Here is a 9020-nt window from a genome sequence, read left to right as displayed (position 1 = left end):
CCCAAGTCACCTCTTCTTAAGCCTTATCTCCTGGCATGACTGACTGCATTAGGGGATCAAGTTTCCAATGCATAAGTTTTGGGGGACACAGTCAAACCATACCAATTTTAAGCCTTTGCATTTGTAAGTTTATGAAACATACTCTAACTTTATATATTGACATTATGTGAAATGGTGTCCTTTTTGCTTTTTAATATTTTTTTAATTTTGATGTTTTTGAACTAAAAAAAATTAAGGGCAACATGGACCCTTAGATTTTAGAAGCAAAAACATTCACATGGGTCAGACTACCTTTGCCACTGCAGCTCTCCCACACCCGCCCACGGTGGCACATGCAGACAGCACTTTGGCTACAGCCTTTGCCTCCAGATAGGAAAGTCTAGAACAACTGCTCTTGCAGGTGAGTTGAAAACCTGCGCCATGGCCACTTGTTGCAGGGCGAAAGCAGCCCGGTGCCAGGTTTCTCCTGAAGGGCAGTAAATCACAGAGATAAGGACAAAGAGGCTTTTCTCCGGCTACAGCCCCATTCCGCTTATGGTCTATTATATGCTGTGGGCCCTTACTATTTTTGATTTTTAAAATAAATAGCCCTGAGAAGAAAGCTGGCTTTATATCAACACATAGAAATTCAATTTTCCTGTCCATGAATACAGCTATTAATAAGTGGTCCCCTTCAGGCAGGAAGGGTTCCTACCCAAAGAAACCTTGGCTATGACTTCAGTTCATGTGTTTCTAGAATAGTCTGACACAGGTGTCTGAGTGCATGTTTTAAAAAGCAAAAATAGGGCTGGTGGAGCAGCTCAAGTGGGAGTGCCTGTCTAGCAAGCACAAAGTACTGAGTTCAAACCCCAGGACCATCAAAAAAATAAATAAAAAGTAAAAAGGGAAAATAACACTGTACAACATGGTGTCTTTTACCTTCTCTCATTGGAAACACTCTTTCCAACTTACTTTAACAGGAAATGTTATCACTTTAGGAAAGGACTCTCCTGAATCAGAAATTTCCAGTGCCCCAAATGAAAGGCCGATGGTTTCCGACTTTGTGGAGACACTTCCACTGCATAGCACACAGTCTTGATTACGAGTGGCAGCTTCTAAGAGAAGCCTGGGGAAAGACAGCTACGCCGTGCTGTGAAACAAATGAAACAGCCTTCCTCAGAGGGGAGTTTGGGTGGAAGAGCAATTGACCAAGTGGACAGAGTTGACTGACTGGGTTGAGTAACCTCACTAGCCTCCGTGTCTTGTAGGTCCAAAAGGGCACGAAAGGTTTTAAGAACAGCTGCGTGGTGGATGCCTCTCCTCCTCAACCACATTTCTCTACCACTTGGCACCACTTTCAATCAAAAAGTCCTGAGCAGCAGAAATTTCTCTGTATGTCTTTAATGATTCATTTATACCATGTCAAAATACTATTTTTTTCCAAAAGGCTGATCTCTCCCCACGTCCCCAGTGAAATCATCCTAACTCTCTTTACAAGAACTCAGTAACACACTTGGCTAGGTGAGCTGAGTCTATTCCATTATCAAAGCTCTAAAAGAATACACCTGAGTGGGTTTGAACTTGGCTCAACCAAGCAAATACTTCCTGCAGAACAGCTGGATGTGATCTATGCATTGGTCCAGCAGGACAGGGGCCCCATGAAGGCCAGCCAGGACAGGCAGCAAGACTCAATTGGTTAAGGAAGTTCTAGGACTATCACAACTTCTGTCTTAATTTGTGCTCTGTCTTTATGCGCTCAGAGAAGCTGATTGGCACCGTCCAGTTCTGACTTTACTATTCTACAGAATGGAGACTTTAGAAGTTTCTCTTGCAAGTTGAAAAGAAAATGATTATAATGCAAATATAACACTTCCTTGGAAATCAAGACCAAGTTTAGGAATTTGTTAGAATAATTTATTTGTTCCTAAGACTGCTCCATTCCAACCCACTTCCCTTCTCCTCCATCTTAGCACACAGCCCCAACTTGCCTCTCAAGATCAAAATAGACTTCTTTTCTCCTTTTTCCTCTATTCGTTGAAGCCGGACATTTCCAAATGTTTTCACTAACTCATATACTCATGTCTAATTTATGACCACACTAGTCCTACTCCTGGCATTGTCACAGCACAACTCCAAGAAATTGTTTTCTTAGTTAAAAAACAGAAACAAGGAAACAGTGTTTTAAGCTAGAATGCCTATCACAAAGATCCTCTGCCTCAGTTTCCCCCTCTGGAAGAATGCGTATAATATCTTTTTTTTTTTTAAATCACACAAATGCAGGCATTTCTACATTGGGTCTGCTTTCTTTGGAAGATGGTAGGCTCTAATTATTTTTAGATTTCTTATTACACATGCCATTTTAGAAAAGGGACAGGAGTCATGAGAACAATGAAAGTGGAGGTGAAATTGTGAAGAAAAATGATACCAATTACCACATAACCAGATCATAGCTCCGAAAAAGTAGCAAAGGACAGGAATTAAGAAGATGAGGCTTAAGTCTGCTAAATACAACTCTTTGAAACGCACAATCTTTCAAAAACATCATCATACTCTTACAAGCAAAACTTCAAACAGCCTTAATGAAACCCGCAGAGAAAGGCATGCACAACTTCTCCCCGGCCAAGGAAGAGATTCATTTAGAAAATTAATAGAAAGTAGACAAGTCCTTACATGCAGCCATCCTGTTGCTACAATAAATTATGACATTGTTGAAGGCTTTTATAAAATTAGATACCTCGGTAGCAAGAAAAATGAAACCCTGTCTCATTTTATCGGAAGGATCAGTGGGAACTGAAGTAACTCTATCCTGGCAGAAGATTAGATTCTAACCTTTCCAAAAAAGTGTCATTTAAATGAAAAAGCCCATCGAAGCTGGTGCTTTGTGCTGGAGCCTGAGCCCGAGCCTGCCTGGGAGATATGTGCAGATGATAGGCACCTTGCCTGCCTGTTCCTGCACCCGCTAGGGAGGTGATGTCTCCCTTACCCACCTGCTTGTCTCACATCCAGGCTGGATGACAGTAATCGCCAGCAGCTCAGAGGAGAGAACAGCCTAGCTGGTTGGAACTAGTTCAAAACGACACAAGTAACTTCCTTATCACACATCTTGATGGGGTCATGGCTCCCCCAACAGATACCTGGAGAAAAATACCTTTAGTATCATTTTAAATGCTCAGCTCCCTCCTGAAGGAGCATATCAACCATCTTTATCTAATTAAATTCCAAAGAAGCCTTCTGTTCTGATGTCCCTTCCCCCAGGCCACTGAGCTTCAGGTCTGTGGTTTACTGGAATTTGGTTTAAGTGCTGAACTTGCCCGGACTGGAAGAAGTGTGTCTTGTAAGATTTCTTGATGCCTGATATTCTTTCTTCTTTCTCAAAAGACTGTTTGCTTAATCTGCCTTTCACGTCTATTCTCAAGCAGGATGGATTTGACAAAGAGGCACACAATTCACCCTGGGGAATGTGTCACCCACTCCTTCATATGGGTTTGGTGCCTTTTCTCATAAAATGTCCAGGAAACTTTCTGCTTTGTCGTAGCTATCTGGGTGCAAAATGACAAAAGAAGACCCAAATCTAGAAACCACAGATGCCAAAGAGCTGGGCTCTCCTGAGAAAATCAGTTAGAAGGTCCCAAAGGCAGCTCAGGTCAGCTTCTCATTTGTGAATGATAACCTAGAATGACAGAGAAGGTTCTTGATTGCCCACCAAACTGCATGGCTCACCTGACTGGAACCCTCTGGCACTTTCCTGTCCCCTAACACTTCTCTTAGAACACCCCAGTCTATCCTCAGCCTGATCTAGCTGTATGGAAAGGCCTCATGGAGGAGAACCAAGGTCAACCCTCCCACAGCAGTTTGCCAGCCAAGGAAGGGAGCCATCTTGGAAGTTGATCTTCCAGACCCTTCTAAGTTGATGCATGGAACAAAGACAAACTCTCCCCACCAACTTTTCCCTAAATTGTAGATTCAAGAGCAAGTAAGTAAGTGGTGATGGTTGTTTTAAGCCACTTTGTCTTAGAATGACTTGCTATACCACCATAGATAACCAGCATACTACCTGAAATGACCTTATTTCTAAATTTGCTTATCTGTAGTCTATCCACAGACTTACTCATGCTGCCTCCACCTGCTCCAGCCCCACAATTAGTACAGACTCTGTGAACACATTTCTTTTGCTCCTCACAGTATCCCCAGTACTCAACGCAGTGCCTGGCCCCCAACATGGGCTCGATAAATATGTGTTAAGTGAATGAATGAACGAGAAAAGTCAGCCTAAAAGCCATGTGTCCTGCTCCCAGCCCTCTCCCTGCTCCATCAGCCCAAGCCCAGCATTGGGTTGATTTCATCTTTGGTCCTTAGTAAGGATTCAAGTCCTAGAATCTGCCAGGGTTTCTTAATTCCCAAGGAAGCCTACTGGAGGCTAACCACACGTCTGGTTGGTCACCAGGGATCAGATTTCCCATGGGTACTCGGGTAAGCAGTGTGGTCATTGTATGAGTTTGTCTATGAACTAAGGACCATGGTCCGCCCATTATGTGCACAAACTCATTGATTCCTTTCTGTAATCCTATGAGATGGGTGCTATTATTTTTAATCTGGAGACATTGAGGCTAGAATTAACTTAGTAAATTGCGCTTAGTCATTGGACTAGCGTGGCAAAGCCAGGTGATGAGGACAGGATGCCTTGGCCTTGGAGTCCACCTTTGCTAGGCACATTCACCCTAAACATGGTCATCTCTGAAAAAGATGCTCACGAAGAAAATGACACTGCCCTTGTGTGGGGAGGGTGATGTGACCACAGGGCTCCAAGGCCAGTAACAGCTCTGTTATGAAAGGCTGGGAAGGGATGGAACAAGTTAAAAATATCCAGAGATATTCAGCCCCAGCGCTAAGGTACCATTGCCTTCTGGCAGAAGGCAGGATCTGGGAGGAGGGGGAGATATCTTGGAGCCATTCAGAAAAGTCTTGGCTTAGTTGGAAGCTGCCCAGCTCCTGTCTTGTTCTTTCATCACACCCCACGTTCACTGCAGTGCTGCAGACAGCAGCTGGACATTGGACTGTGTGCGTGGTAAGACCTTGCTCTCTGATTGTTAGTGACCAGAACTGAGGGCCACCAAAGTACCCTAGGGCTTGTCTGCCTTTATTTCCAATGGCGCTATTGGACCATGACAAGAAAGCAAAGACAGGTATGCTGGAGTGACACAAGTGGCAGAGCGCTTGCCTAGCAAGTATGAGGCCCTGAGTTCAAACCCCAGTACTGCTCCCCCCCAAAAAAGAAAGAAAGAAACGGAAAAAAAAGCAAAGACATTCTCCCCCGTGCCTTACTTTCCTGCATTGGAACAGAATGCCCGGTGAAGGGCACCCTTCTCAGAAGTCTGTGGCCACCAGGGCTTGCTAACATTAGAATAAACAACCATCTGGCCTACAAGTAGGCTCTGCTTCACTGGCTCCTTTGTGCCAACTTGGGCACCTTTCATCTTCCCCCCAGCTATGGCCCAAGGGCCCTCTCTGTCTCTGCAGCCAGATTCCTGAGATCGGGAGGAATCCGTGCCTAGCTGGAGAATGGGTGTGGGAGAAATGCTTCCCTCTAGAACATCAGGCATTCCTAATGCCAACCGTCGAAGGGAAGACGGACTCCTGGGCAGGAGCAAACCTGCCCCATGCCTGCCTGCAGAGGGGAGAGCAGAGGAAAGCAGGCCCAGGGGACAATGGCCCTTCACACCGTCGGGGAGGGCCTGAGAGATGCTTGTGCTCCCTGGCTAATGGAGGGAGCAGCCAGTGGTACTGGGAAACAGGACCACACAATAGCCAGGTTCCCTTAAAAAGTGACTCCCTCTCCTTAATTAGTATATCAAAGCACAAAAAAAGAAAAGCAATAATTATCCTTGTCAATTTCCCAGTTGTTGAATTTATAATCACAGCATCCTAAGCCACGAACACACCCAGCCATATGCTCTAGAAGACAGTAAGACCTTCTTTATTACTTCCAAGTGGAGCTGAGAAAATTGTGAAAGCTTTGAGAATTTTTTCAGGTTTGAAAAGTGAGAAGAGACTTTTAACCAAAGTCTCACTACTTCTAGCTAAGCGGAGAACTTTGATTCCCAGGCTCCAGAAGTCACTGGAAGGTCCTGGTTGCCACTGTCCAGCTGGGTGATGTTTCTTAATCTTTTTCACCTGCCAGGTCCTTTCTATCACACGTGGACAACCACGTGGATGATATGGAGGGCTTCCCAGGGCACCTGTACCCTGGAGACTCCAGTGTTTATTGTCATTGTCAGTTCCTCCCCTAGCAGGTGAGGGTGATGAAGGAGGTCATTCATGTACCTTTGAGGTTAGCGTTACTGGGAACTTTTTATTCAAGAGGAAACTGAGGATGGAACAACATGGTGAACTGAGGTCATGCTTCAAGAGAGGAGCTGCAGGGGGCGCTGTGGAGAGCAGGTGTGTTTCCATTTTGATTCCACTGGAGAGCAGATCTGCCAAGGAGGGCTGAGGGCAGTCTTTTTTTTTGCAGGGGGGTAGGGGAGGAAGGGGGGGGCAGGAGTGGAGTTTGAACTCAGGGCTTTGTGCTTGCAAAGCAGGTGCTCAGCTTCTTGAGCCACACCTCTAATCCATTTAACTCTGGTTATTTTGGAGATGGGGGCTTTGTGAACTATTTGCCTGGGCTGGCCTTGAACTGTGATCCTCCTGCTCTCAGTTTCCCAAATAAGAGAATCTTGGTCTGAAGAAGGCCTCCGACAAAAACTCAAAATCATATCCAAAAAATAACTAAAGCAAAAAAAGGGCTAAAGTGGTTAAGTGCTTGTGAGGCAAGCCCAAGATCCTGAGTTCAAACCCCAATAAAGGAAGGAAGGAAGGAAGGAAAGAGGAAGGGAGGGAGGGAGGGAGGGAAGAAAGGAAGGAAGGAAGGAAGGAAGGAAGGGATTGATTTGACAGTACTTACAGAAACAGACAAGGAGGGTTCCTTTGCCAAGACCACAAGCCCTTTTGGCTCAGAGGCCTGTAGCCCCTCCAGAATTAGTGATTAGCAGCAGAGCCTGGAAGACAATCTTTACCCCAAACAGAACCAAACCACCCTAGCCAAGATGTTCAGACACTTTTGTGGGCCTGGTGTTTACACGTTAAATATCCTTGATGAACCAACTGAGAAGAGTTGAGCTTCATCAGATTACTTTGAAAATATTTTCCATTTCATCCCTTCTTCTTTACCCTGTGGAGAACACTACTGCTGCTCGGGCCACCCCTGAGGGTGAAGAAAGTCGGTGGTCATGTATCTCAGTGCTCTTTTCCGGACTTGCCCTTCCATCCACGTATCTGGTGACGCACCAACAAAGCACAAGAAGTGACCCCCATTTCTACTTGGGTTTGGGATTACTGAAAAAGGTCATGTACTTCCTAAAGTTCCTGCAAATATCAAGGACACTTTACTTAACAGCAACTGTGAGCCTCTGGCTGCCCCCAAACAAGGCCACCCGGACAGGGACAGGCTGCTTGGTCCTCATCATGGGTCCTCACCCAGAGTTTTTTAATTCTAAAGTGAGGCCAAGGAGGTATTTTCCAAGCCACAACCCTGACAGGAATGACCAAATGATAGTCACCAAAGCAACCTGTATAGAAAATAGAAAGAATAAACGTAAAACTTTCCCAGAGCTGTGGCTATGTCTCTCGCGCTGGCTCTGACAGCAAACCTGCACCCAGCCTCCTGTGGCACACTGTCTCCACCACCCTCCAGTAAAATAGCCATGTGTGTGTGTGTGTGTGTGTGTGTAAGAGAGAGAGAGAGAGAGAGAGAGAGAGAGAGAGAGAGAGAGAGAGGATGTGTAAGAAGCTCTTTTTGGTCTGTCAACACTGATTTGGATAAATGCTCTTAAAAGGTACTTCTTTGAAGAACATTCTATACATGGATGAAAATAGAATCATGAAACATTAAAATTGTTTTCAAAAAATGGGGGTGTCAGAATGTAACAGGGCTAAAAATGAAAGTGCATTCTATGCATGCGTGGGCATATCACAAAGAAACCCTCTGTGTAATATACACTAATAACAAATGTAAGTAGAGGCTGGGCTTTTAAGAAAAACCAATGCTTGTCTGAGAGCGATGGCAAGTTCTTCCACAGGCTCAGGTTGACTTTAGAGTTCAGTCTTGAAGCTTGCTCCTCTTACCCCGCCATGGTGTTTATGCCCAGAGAGTGTCATCTTTCAACAGAACATGGTCACAGGTATCCAAGGGTGAGAACACAGAGCCTTGGAAGGAGGGTTCCAGGGATGCCAGACGAACTCAGGCAGGTTCATAGACCTCCTGAAAAGATAGGAGTCCTTGACCCCTCTCCTCCTTGATAGAGGACACTGTAACAGGCTCAGAGCACAAAGGTACATGGTGGTGAGGAGGAACCAATCCAGCAACCGTGCAATCATTAGTCAAGGGACAAGCGCTGAGAAAGGCCACCCTGGTTTCTTCTCCACACATCTTTTAAAGAGCAGAGGCCATCTGCAGGCCCAGCAGTGTCCTTGAGAGCCCCAGAACCAGGGGGAGGGTCTTGGGAGACAGCTCTGCTTGAGTCCACCTTCCTCCAGTTCTCCTCCCAGTCCAGGATAATACGCTCCTCTCATGGGGGTGCATGGCTTCTTGAGGCAATGTGTGTGGGCTTCTGAAAACATGGGGTGACAGTATTGAATGGACACCTTGTGTGAAGGCCCAATTTTACCCAAATTCAGAGCTTCCTACTACAAGCTTCCTGGCACCAACCATAACCAATGCTACCATGATGTCACCCCTGGCTGAAGGCATTTATCTTAATAGAAAATAAATAGTGTTTGCTAAACTGAAACAGAATGCTGTGCTAAAGGGGAAATAATTCATTTATCCCACCACCTTTCTGATGGTCCCTTGGAAACTTTGCATAAAGACCTGCAAATCCCAAGAGATCAAAGGCAGCTCCAGGGCCTTGTTACTCAGTGGTAGCGTCTGCCCTGCCTTCTGGTCTTAAATACAGCGTGGTTCTGAGAGCACAGAGCCCCTAATGCGTAGTTGTGGCTGATGCTGT

This window comes from Castor canadensis, chromosome 7 (assembly GCF_047511655.1).
Source record: "Castor canadensis chromosome 7, mCasCan1.hap1v2, whole genome shotgun sequence".
Lineage (NCBI taxonomy): Eukaryota > Metazoa > Chordata > Mammalia > Rodentia > Castoridae > Castor > Castor canadensis.
Note: the sequence above shows the minus strand (reverse complement) of the source record.